The following is a 12,641-nucleotide window of genomic DNA, read 5'->3' as shown; positions in this document are numbered from 1 at the left end:
CTGCCTGCCAAAAGTACGTGTTTAAATGTATTGAAACATCTCCCGGACAGGTCTAATTTATTTTAATAATCCAAAAAGATGAAAAGATGTTCTGACAAACTGAATAAAATTAAAATAACAGAAGTTGTTGTCGTTGTTAATAAATCATCACATGTAATGTTGTTCATTTCGTAGGGATGGGCTGAATGAATCGATGTTCGGTTTGCACCAGAACTTTCGAACATCTGGAAAGTTTGGAACAGAATAATGACCCCCATTGCAGTCTATAGGACCCGAACGTAAAAACACAAAAGTGCCAATTTTAAAGGCTTATATGCAAGTAATTGGGTATATAATGCTTTCTATATACATATATATATATATATATATATATATATATATATATATATATATATATACACAGCTCCTGAAGAAGCGCGTCCAGATCGTGGAAATAGTCAAGCAATTTGAGCACACTTTTTTGAATACATTTTCTGAGCATTGGAGTTGAAGTGACCCACTTCGGTTTGACCTTACCTAACCCTCTATATGTTACTATTTGATATATGATGAAATGATTGTGTGTGTGTACATACATGGATATTTCCCCTTCAAGGGTTTATAAGTCAAGCCGTAGGACCTAGTCACAACTCATCAACCTGATCCGGTAGGTTCAGTTTGAACCCCAGAATATACGGTTGGTCACTGAGACATGTTTTAAACCACTTTCACTTTGTATATGTTTTTTATCTTTGTCTTAGTCTTTTTTCATTGATGTTTTGTCAACCAATAAAATTTTGATATTTTTTATATGATGAAAATATGCCTGCAAAGTCCATTTTTTCTACTCTCTATTTCTGTATAACCAATTAGGATGTGGCATGGTGTACCATTGTACTATCCACAGTGCCACTCTTTGGTGACAGTACCAAAATATATATATTATGGGAAGCTTTCATTGCTTTAGCCAATCAGGGCTTTCAATGCACTGTGCTGTGGCACAGTGCATTGTGGTCGTTCGGCGGGCCGAACAAACGGTCAAATGACCCTATAATTCGGTTGTTCAGAGAACTTACTTTCAGCCAATGTTCGGCCCGAACTCATGCTTGGGCCGAACCATTCACCTGTCCATATTCATTTGCTTCTAGGTTGGCATCTGTGTGTACCAAGGCTGTATCATGTCATCCCTGAGGTCTGTTTTTTTTTTTTTTCATTTCGGTTCCATCTGGGTTTAGTGTAATGTTCCAAAGAGCACCTCTGGTTTCAAACAAAGTATTTAACCACTTCAATACAGGGCACTTTCACCCCCCTCCTGCCCAGGCCATTTTTCAGCTTTCAGTGCTGATGCACTTTGAAAGACAATTGCGCGGTCATGCAACACAAAAAAAGAAAAAAGACAGAAAATTTTGAAAAAAAATAAAGTTTTTCTTAGTTTCTGTCAGTAAGTTTTGTAAATAAGTAAGAAAAAAGATATATTTTTTTTTTCGCGCTCACAGATCAAGGCTTGCAGCCTCCCCTTACTCCCCCCTACAGGGGTGAGATAAAAGTACAAGGTATATATGGATAGGGGCAAGTGGCGCTACCTATGTTGGATACGTATCAATGGTGCCTTAACTATATGCTGTATAATAGCTGTGTGCTCTCCTAGGGTTGGAAACAATGTACTATTGCAGAACCGTATATAAGTTATATATGTGCCCAATGGGATAGATATCCCATAACAAAGAGTGCAACCAAAATATACAAGTGTACCAGCAGAGTATATATATATATATATACAAGTGTAGCAAAAGTTACCAACAATAGTGAATATTATTGACATTAGTTTTATAAATAGTAAGTGTATCAGCACACACCCTCCTCCTATTTTGTAAGGGGTTAACCATATATTAACAATTCATTCTCCAGCTGTATCACTGGCTAGTGAGAGGTCTCTATTCAGTCCATACCCAGTCCAATGTAATAGTTAAATATATCTCCACCGTGTGCAAGTGGCTTGTTAGCTAAGGGTCCAGTCACACCTCCTTTTTTACCATAAGTGCAATCACTATTAATAAAAGCCAAGTGTAACGTGTGCCAAAATATATATAGAAAAAATATATGTACCACATAAAAAATAAATTAACAAAATGTGTCAAAGATAAACCACTTGTGACATAAATAAAAAAATATATATATATGAAAAATTTTTTATATAGTTATTAGAGATCACTATTGTAAAAGTTCTATTTTGAAGACAGTTCATTCAGAGATTCCTGCATTAGGTGACTGTGGTGATAGCAGTAGTTGATGGTATCCAGTGACTAAAGTGCTCCCCCTCAAGGGTCCCCACTCACCAGCTCCCTGCACCCCTGCAGGGGTAACACGCATCTAGTATCCTCGATGTTCCCTTGGAATCCAATAGGGTTTCCGCTCCAGATGTAGCTATCCTTCAGGATTAGGTTTTATCTTCATATAAGAAAAAACAGGGCTCCCATAGTGTGATAACGTAGTGTATTTATTAAAAAACTCGGTCCATTGACCAATGGTAAAAATAAGTATACAAAAATTATTTTAAAAACAAATATCACTCCCACAGAGGAAGTGGAGATATCACACTGCGTTGGGGAGATCAAGCCCGGAGAGGAGCTCGTGGATGTAGGCTAACAGCTGAGCGGCGTGCGCCCCAGCTGCGTTCCACACTCTCTCCGACTTCCGCGTGTGACGTAGGTATGTAGCTCCGCCTTACGCGTTTCGTCATCGACGTTCTCAAAGGCGTGCTGACGTACCTAATGCTAAGCTATTTGAAGGCAAGCGGGGATATCTCCTCCCATGGGCGGATTCCCTTAGTGTGTATTCCCAAGACGGCCCTTAATAGACCGAGCCAAAATGCCAGGGGTGCTTGAAATGTATTTCCTTATTAATAAGGCTTTATTATCCCCGCTTACCAACATTACGACAGACTTGAGTATTTTCATAAACCTATAGATACAGGCATTAATGCTATTTTATCCATGTAACTCGATATATGCCATTAACGATGATCATTGGGTGATACCATTTCTCCCATCAATATGCACGGGGCTAGAATACTGGGGTTTGTGAATTATGACCCCTACTGGTATCTTTAAATATTACAGCCTCTTAGGTATATATAAACAGGTCCCAAAAAAATTTATTAAAGCTGATATATTGCTTAATTATAATTTCTATGTGGGCCATTCCCCTCACCCCTCCGGAATCCAGGTGCCTTAGCTATAACCACTTGCATATACTGATTTGGGGAATTAGCATCACCAGGCTTACATTTCCCAAATTATAATATGACTAGTTTATCCAGCTGAATGTACATTTTACCATAACCAGAATGGGCATGCATCCATTTACTAAAGGTTGGAACATCAGATTCATATCACATATACCCCACCACGCCCGTCTATTTTGAGGGGGATGGTATTGGTATCCTATCTCTAAAGGGGACCTATTCACCAAGATGCATTACCATAAAGTAAAAGAACCCAGAATTGCTGGTCATGACTCAAGTCGGGGGGGTCAGGAGAATTTCTATTGATGATGGCTAAGGTCAAAAGTGGGGGAAAGAGATAATTGGGTCCTCAGTAGCCTCAGGGCTTGTCATAAGGGGTACACTTAGCTGTGGGCCCACTATAGATGCAGGAGAACCAGTGCTAAACAGATAGAGGATAAAAGAATGGTCATAAGGCCTATATTACAGCTCCCATAGTGTACCCACAGTCAGCCATCTAAATGCCATGTCAGTACATTGTAACCCATTATATCTGCTAGGGGTTAGCAATAAAGCAGTTTAGGTCTATATCCAGATTTAACCCCTTAGGAGCCAGAGATTGTAATCGATAGATCCACTCAGTTTCATTGCGAGAAATGAGTGTGAGTTTGTTATTCCCTCTCCAATGATCTTCAATGTGATCTATACCATAGAACACAAGGCCTGTGGGGTCCCTCTGATGTACCTCCTCAAAATGTCTATATAGATAGTGTTTGGGGAACCCCTTCTTTATATTATTAATGTGTTCCCTTATTCTGACTGCTAGAGGCCGGGTGGTTCTACCCACGTACTGGAGATGACATGGGCATTCCAGAATGTACGTTACATGGGTAGTCTGACATGTAATTAGTTTTTTTATTTTATATTGTTTGTGGTCAACTGTGGATTTAAATATTTCTTTCTTTCTGGGTTGTGGCTTGCTAACCCTACAGCCCAGACATCTACGACATTTGTAGAACCCCCTCAAATTCGTACTAATTTTTGCTTGTTTCGGGGGGTCTATAGCATTGTGTACTAGATAATTCCGCAAGCAAGGTGCTCTTCTATACACGAATTTGGGTCTTCGGGGAAGGATTTTTGATAATACCCTGTCTTCTTGTAAAATTGGCCAGTATCTGTTAATGATCCGTTCAACATCTTTATACTGATTATTATATCCTGTAATAAACAGGATATCTTCTTGTTTGTTCTTTTTCTTCTTAGTGTTGTTCAGTAAGGCCTTTCTGTCCACCTTTATTATCTCCTTCTTTAGATTAACCAGGGTCTCTTTTGCATATCCCTTATCTTGGAACCTTTTAATTAACATATCTGCTTGTTCATCAAAATCTGCAGTTAGGTCACAGTTCCTGCGAAGGCGCATTAATTGGCCCTTGGGGATATTTCCCTTCCAGCTTGGATGGTGGCAGCTGGAAGTGGGTATATACCCATTCCGGTCTGTATCCTTAAAAAAGGTATGAGTGCAAAGGGATGTTCCTGACTTGAAAATTTCCAAGTCTAGGTAATCTATCTTCTGGGGATTCCATTTTCCTGTGAACGTTATTCCATATTTATTATCTCCAAGTTGTCCAAGGAAGTCTTCAAAGGCGTCTGATATTCCATCCCATAAGATGATCAGGTCATCAATATAACGCCTGTACATCTTAATCTGAGGGATTTTCCTGCCATATATATATTCCTCCTCCCACATATTCAGGAAGAGGTTCGCTACACTGGGGGCATAACGTGCCCCCATGGCTACACCTTTGGTTTGTACATAATAATTTCTGTTGTACCAGAAATAATTACATTCCATAGCTAACTTGAGCCCCTCCAGTATGTAATTGATCTGCTGTTGCTTCATTCCTGTGTTTTCATGCAACGCCTTTTCTACTCCGGCTAGGCCGTCTTTCTGTACAATACTGGTGTACAATGAATTGACATCTATGGTTGCCAGGATCCAATTACTACCTTCTTTGATTTCTTGGAGTTCCTGGATAAGCTGTTGGCTGTCCCGTAGATATGATTTACCTTGTTGTACTAACGGCTTCAAGTATTTGTCTAAATATTCCCCTAGTCTTGAAAATATGGAATTAATCCCACTGATTATGGGCCTTCCAGGTGGTTTATGTAATCTTTTGTGTATTTTTGGTGTATAATACATAACAGGAGTTTTGGTGGATCTTAGGAACAGGTATTCAGCTTCTTTAGGGTTTAATATCCCCATATTCTTCCCTTTTTCGATGTAGGTCTTCAGTTTCTTCTGGTACCTCTTTTTGGGGTTACTCTTAAGTTTCTTGTAGGTGTCCTCCACCCTTATAAGATTTTCCATTTCCTCCTGGTAGTCTTTTTTGTCCAGGATAACCAGTCCTCCCCCCTTATCTGCTGGTCTTATAACTACTTCGTGCCGTTCCCCCAGTTTCTTAATGGCATCCCATACATGTTTCCCTTTCCTTTCTTTCTTCTTGAGGTTTCTGAGGTCTTCTTCAACCATTTTTTTAAAAACATTCATGCACTGGCTCCCTGGAGTCTTCGGGTTATAGATGGAATTATTTTTAAGGTTAGTTTGTATGTATTCAGGGGTATCTCGAGTTCTTGTATCTTGGTTTAGAGCAAAATATTTTTTGAGGTTCAGTTTTCTCATGAACTTCTGGAGGTCAATGTAAGCTTCAAATTTATCTAAAATTTTTTCCGGAGCAAACTTGAGTCCCAGGTCCAACACTTTAAGTTCTTCATCAGAGAAAGTGGAGTTACTAAGATTAAAGATTCCTTTTCCTAATACACTCTCCTTCTTTTTCTTCCTACCTCCTCTTCTTCCTCTTGTCTGTCTCTTCTTTCCAGGTGGCTTGGTATTAGGTCCCTGTTTCTCTCTTGAGCGTTTTCCCATCCGTTGTTGGGGTGTAGCCTCCCCCCTCCTTCCCGCCTCCCCATAGGGAAGGGGTCTCCCTGCCTTCTTTGTCTTCCTCTCGGGGGTCCTCCTCCGTTGCCGCGTTGGGCTCTCCATCCTGGAGTTCTGTAGGGTACATGGGCCTTCCATTTTCCTGGTGGCCTGTCCCGATATCCCTCCCTGGGAAAATCCCTCCGTTCCTCAGCCTCTCTTCTATATGGAGGGTAGGTTGGGTAGGCGTTTCTAAGGGGGGAATATCTGTTATAAGTGGAGACATTGTAGGTTCTGTTTCTCGATGTTCTCTGATCTGAGGGCTCCCGATAACTGACTCTCCTATACCTCGGTGTGTCATCATACCGGTTTGGTGTTCTGGGCCTCCCTCTGTTATTCATAGTGGGGTATATAACATCACGGAAATTAAAAGCTTACTGGTGCCATTTGCTAATCAGAGGGACTACAAAGATAAAGAAAGGGAGCTACAAGAATATATTAAGAAATATGATGGCGAAGTGCAGGCAAAGAAACAGAAAAAATTCAAGAGAGATGTCCTTGACTATAAGAATAACAGAGTATATAAGTGGCAATCCACCATAGGTGATCCTAGTAATGATATGGAGGACACCTTAATGGATGAATGCCTGGAGGAACCCATTGAGGACGGACTATTGGGTCTGAGGGAAAATATCCCGATACTGGGAACGCCAATATACCCCACTATGAATAACAGAGGGAGGCCCAGAACACCAAACCGGTATGATGACACACCGAGGTATAGGAGAGTCAGTTATTGGGAGCCCTCAGATCAGAGAACATCGAGAAACAGAACCTACAATGTCTCCACTTATAACAGATATTCCCCCCTTAGAAACGCCTACCCAACCTACCCTCCATATAGAAGAGAGGCTGAGGAACGGAGGGATTTTCCCAGGGAGGGATATCGGGACAGGCCACCAGGAAAATGGAAGGCCCATGTACCCTACAGAACTCCAGGATGGAGAGCCCAACGCGGCAACGGAGGAGGACCCCCGAGAGGAAGACAAAGAAGGCAGGGAGACCCCTTCCCTATGGGGAGGCGGGAAGGAGGGGGGAGGCTACACCCCAACAACGGATGGGAAAACGCTCAAGAGAGAAACAGGGACCTAATACCAAGCCACCCGGAAAGAAGAGACAGACAAGAGGAAGAAGAGGAGGTAGGAAGAAAAAGAAGGAGAGTGTATTAGGAAAAGGAATCTTTAATCTTAGTAACTCCACTTTCTCTGATGAAGAACTTAAAGTGTTGGACCTGGGACTCAAGTTTGCTCCGGAAAAAATGTTAGATAAATTTGAAGCTTACATTGACCTCCAGAAGTTCATGAGAAAACTGAACCTCAAAAAATATTTTGCTCTAAACCAAGATACAAGAACTCGAGATACCCCTGAATACATACAAACTAACCTTAAAAATAATTCCATCTATAACCCGAAGACTCCAGGGAGCCAGTGCATGAATGTTTTTAAAAAAATGGTTGAAGAAGACCTCAGAAACCTCAAGAAGAAAGAAAGGAAAGGGAAACATGTATAGGATGCCATTAAGAAACTGGGGGAACGGCACGAAGTAGTTATAAGACCAGCAGATAAGGGGGGAGGACTGGTTATCCTGGACAAAAAAGACTACCAGGAGGAAATGGAAAATCTTATAAGGGTGGAGGACACCTACAAGAAACTTAAGAGTAACCCCAAAAAGAGGTACCAGAAGAAACTGAAGACCTACATCGAAAAAGGGAAGAATATGGGGATATTAAACCCTAAAGAAGCTGAATACCTGTTCCTAAGATCCACCAAAACTCCTGTTATGTATTATACACCAAAAATACACAAAAGATTACATAAACCACCTGGAAGGCCCATAATCAGTGGGATTAATTCCATATTTTCAAGACTAGGGGAATATTTAGACAAATACTTGAAGCCGTTAGTACAACAAGGTAAATCATATCTACGGGACAGCCAACAGCTTATCCAGGAACTCCAAGAAATCAAAGAAGGTAGTAATTGGATCCTGGCAACCATAGATGTCAATTCATTGTACACCAGTATTGTACAGAAAGACGGCCTAGCCGGAGTAGAAAAGGCGTTGCATGAAAACACAGGAATGAAGCAACAGCAGATCAATTACATACTGGAGGGGCTCAAGTTAGCTATGGAATGTAATTATTTCTGGTACAACAGAAATTATTATGTACAAACCAAAGGTGTAGCCATGGGGGCACGTTATGCCCCCAGTGTAGCGAACCTCTTCCTGAATATGTGGGAGGAGGAATATATATATGGCAGGAAAATCCCTCAGATTAAGATGTACAGGCGTTATATTGATGACCTGATCATCTTATGGGATGGAACATCAGACGCCTTTGAAGACTTCCTTGGACAACTTGGAGATAATAAATATGGAATAACGTTCACAGGAAAATGGAATCCCCAGAAGATAGATTACCTAGACTTGGAAATTTTCAAGTCAGGAACATCCCTTTGCACTCGTACCTTTTTTAAGGATACAGACCGGAATGGGTATATACCCACTTCCAGCTGCCACCATCCAAGCTGGAAGGGAAATATCCCCAAGGGCCAATTAATGCGCCTTCGCAGGAACTGTGACCTAACTGCAGATTTTGATGAACAAGCAGATATGTTGATTAAAAGGTTGCAAGATAAGGGATATGCAAAAGAGACCCTGGTTAATCTAAAGAAGGAGATAATAAAGGTGGACAGAAAGGCCTTACTGAACAACACTAAGAAGAAAAAGAACAAACAAGAAGATATCCTGTTTATTACAGGATATAATAATCAGTATAAAGATGTTGAACGGATCATTAACAGATACTGGCCAATTTTACAAGAAGACAGGGTATTATCAAAAATCCTTCCCCGAAGACCCAAATTCGTGTATAGAAGAGCACCTTGCTTGCGGAATTATCTAGTACACAATGCTATAGACCCCCCGAAACAAGCAAAAATTAGTACGAATTTGAGGGGGTTCTACAAATGTCGTAGATGTCTGGGCTGTAGGGTTAGCAAGCCACAACCCAGAAAGAAAGAAATATTTAAATCCACAGTTGACCACAAACAATATAAAATAAAAAAAACTAATTACATGTCAGACTACCCATGTAACGTACATTCTGGAATGCCCATGTCATCTCCAGTACGTGGGTAGAACCACCCGGCCTCTAGCAGTCAGAATAAGGGAACACATTAATAATATAAAGAAGGGGTTCCCCAAACACTATCTATATAGACATTTTGAGGAGGTACATCAGAGGGACCCCACAGGCCTTGTGTTCTATGGTATAGATCACATTGAAGATCATTGGAGAGGGAATAACAAACTCACACTCATTTCTCGCAATGAAACTGAGTGGATCTATCGATTACAATCTCTGGCTCCTAAGGGGTTAAATCTGGATATAGACCTAAACTGCTTTATTGCTAACCCCTAGCAGATATAATGGGTTACAATGTACTGACATGGCATTTAGATGGCTGACTGTGGGTACACTATGGGAGCTGTAATATAGGCCTTATGACCATTCTTTTATCCTCTATCTGTTTAGCACTGGTTCTCCTGCATCTATAGTGGGCCCACAGCTAAGTGTACCCCTTATGACAAGCCCTGAGGCTACTGAGGACCCAATTATCTCTTTCCCCCACTTTTGACCTTAGCCATCATCAATAGAAATTCTCCTGACCCCCCCGACTTGAGTCATGACCAGCAATTCTGGGTTCTTTTACTTTATGGTAATGCATCTTGGTGAATAGGTCCCCTTTAGAGATAGGATACCAATACCATCCCCCCCAAAATAGACGGGCGTGGTGGGGTATATGTGATATGAATCTGATGTTCCAACCTTTAGTAAATGGATGCATGCCCATTCTGGTTATGGTAAAATGTACATTCAGCTGGATAAACTAGTCATATTATAATTTGGGAAATGTAAGCCTGGTGATGCTAATTCCCCAAATCAGTATATGCAAGTGGTTATAGCTAAGGCACCTGGATTCCGGAGGGGTGAGGGGAATGGCCCACATAGAAATTATAATTAAGCAATATATCAGCTTTAATAAATTTTTTTGGGACCTGTTTATATATACCTAAGAGGCTGTAATATTTAAAGATACCAGTAGGGGTCATAATTCACAAACCCCAGTATTCTAGCCCCGTGCATATTGATGGGAGAAATGGTATCACCCAATGATCATCGTTAATGGCATATATCGAGTTACATGGATAAAATAGCATTAATGCCTGTATCTATAGGTTTATGAAAATACTCAAGTCTGTCGTAATGTTGGTAAGCGGGGATAATAAAGCCTTATTAATAAGGAAATACATTTCAAGCACCCCTGGCATTTTGGCTCGGTCTATTAAGGGCCGTCTTGGGAATACACACTAAGGGAATCCGCCCATGGGAGGAGATATCCCCGCTTGCCTTCAAATAGCTTAGCATTAGGTACGTCAGCACGCCTTTGAGAACGTCGATGACGAAACGCGTAAGGCGGAGCTACGTACCTACGTCACACGCGGAAGTCGGAGAAAGTGTGGAACGCAGCTGGGGCGCACGCCGCTCAGCTGTTAGCCTACATCCACGAGCTCCTCTCCGGGCTTGATCTCCCCAACGCAGTGTGATATCTCCACTTCCTCTGCGGGAGTGATATTTGTTTTTAAAATAATTTTTGTATACTTATTTTTACCATTGGTCAATGGACCGAGTTTTTTAATAAATACACTACGTTATCACACTATGGGAGCCCTGTTTTTTCTTATATGAAGATAAAACCTAATCCTGAAGGATAGCTACATCTGGAGCGGAAACCCTATTGGATTCCAAGGGAACATCGAGGATACTAGATGCGTGTTACCCCTGCAGGGGTGCAGGGAGCTGGTGAGTGGGGACCCTTGAGGGGGAGCACTTAAGTCACTGGATACCATCAACTACTGCTATCACCACAGTCACCTCATGCAGGAATCTCTGAATGAACTGTCTTCAAAATAGAACTTTTACAATAGTGATCTCTAATAACTATATAAAAAATTTTTCATATATATATATTTTTTTATTTATGTCACAAGTGGTTTATCTTTGACACATTTTGTTAATTTATTTTTTATGTGGTACATATATTTTTTCTATATATATTTTGGCACACGTTACACTTGGCTTTTATTAATAGTGATTGCACTTATGGTAAAAAAGGAGGTGTGACTGGACCCTCAGCTAACAAGCCACTTGCACACGGTGGAGATATATTTAACTATTACATTGGACTGGGTATGGACTGAATAGAGACCTCTCACTAGCCAGTGATACAGCTGGAGAATGAATTGTTAATATATGGTTAACCCCTTACAAAATAGGAGGAGGGTGTGTGCTGATACACTTACTATTTATAAAACTAATGTCAATAATATTCACTATTGTTGGTAACTTTTGCTACACTTGTATATATATATATATATATATATATACTCTGCTGGTACACTTGTATATTTTGGTTGCACTCTTTGTTATGGGATATCTATCCCATTGGGCACATATATAACTTATATACGGTTCTGCAATAGTACATTGTTTCCAACCCTAGGAGAGCACACAGTTATTATACAGCATATAGTTAAGGCACCATTGATACGTATCCAACATAGGTAGCGCCACTTGCCCCTATCCATATATACCTTGTAAATAAGTAATTTTTCTCCTTCACTGATGTGCGCTGATGAGGCTGCACTGATGGGCATTGATAGACGGCATTGATGAGGTGGCACTGATTAGGTGGCACTGATGAGGAGGCACTAATATGCCACACTGATGACCACTGATAGGTGGCACTGACATGCAGCACTGATAGGTGGCACAGATGGGCACTAATGGCTGGCACTGGTGGGCACCGATAGGCGGCACTGATGTTCACTGATGGGTGGCACTAATGGGCACTGATGGGCAGGCACAGAGAGGCAGCACTGACTGGCATCACTAATGGGCACTGATTGGTGTCACTGATAGGCACTGATTTTTTTTCTTAAAATATTGTGATGTTTCTGAATAAAAAAATGTTGTGGCTGACTGCAAGCATTTCTTAGCTAGCTCAGCGTGATCCGATAGCTGGGTTGGAGACTGGACAAGTCCAGTTCTCATGAACGTACAATGGAGAAGCACAACTCTTAAACCTTTAACCTTTGCTTAAAGGAAAAATATAGCCAAAGCTCAGGGGGGGAGGTGAATTTTACAAGTAGGCAGATAAACACAGTAAGAAACTATTTCATAAAAAATAGGCCAATAAGTGGATGTTTATGAATTATTTTTGGAGACTAACGCTGCATACACACGGTCGGAATTTCCGTAAAAAAAAGTGTGATGGGTGCTTTTGGTCGGATATTCCGACCATGTGTATGCTCCATCCAACTTTTTCTGTCTGAATTTCTGCCAGCAAATGATTGAGAGCTGGTTCTCTATTTTTCCGACGGAAAAAGTTCTTGACGGA

Source organism: Aquarana catesbeiana, linkage group LG03, assembly GCF_042186555.1.
Source record: "Aquarana catesbeiana isolate 2022-GZ linkage group LG03, ASM4218655v1, whole genome shotgun sequence".
Lineage (NCBI taxonomy): Eukaryota > Metazoa > Chordata > Amphibia > Anura > Ranidae > Aquarana > Aquarana catesbeiana.
The sequence above is the reverse complement of the archived record's forward strand: the minus strand, read 5'-3'. Positions refer to the sequence as shown.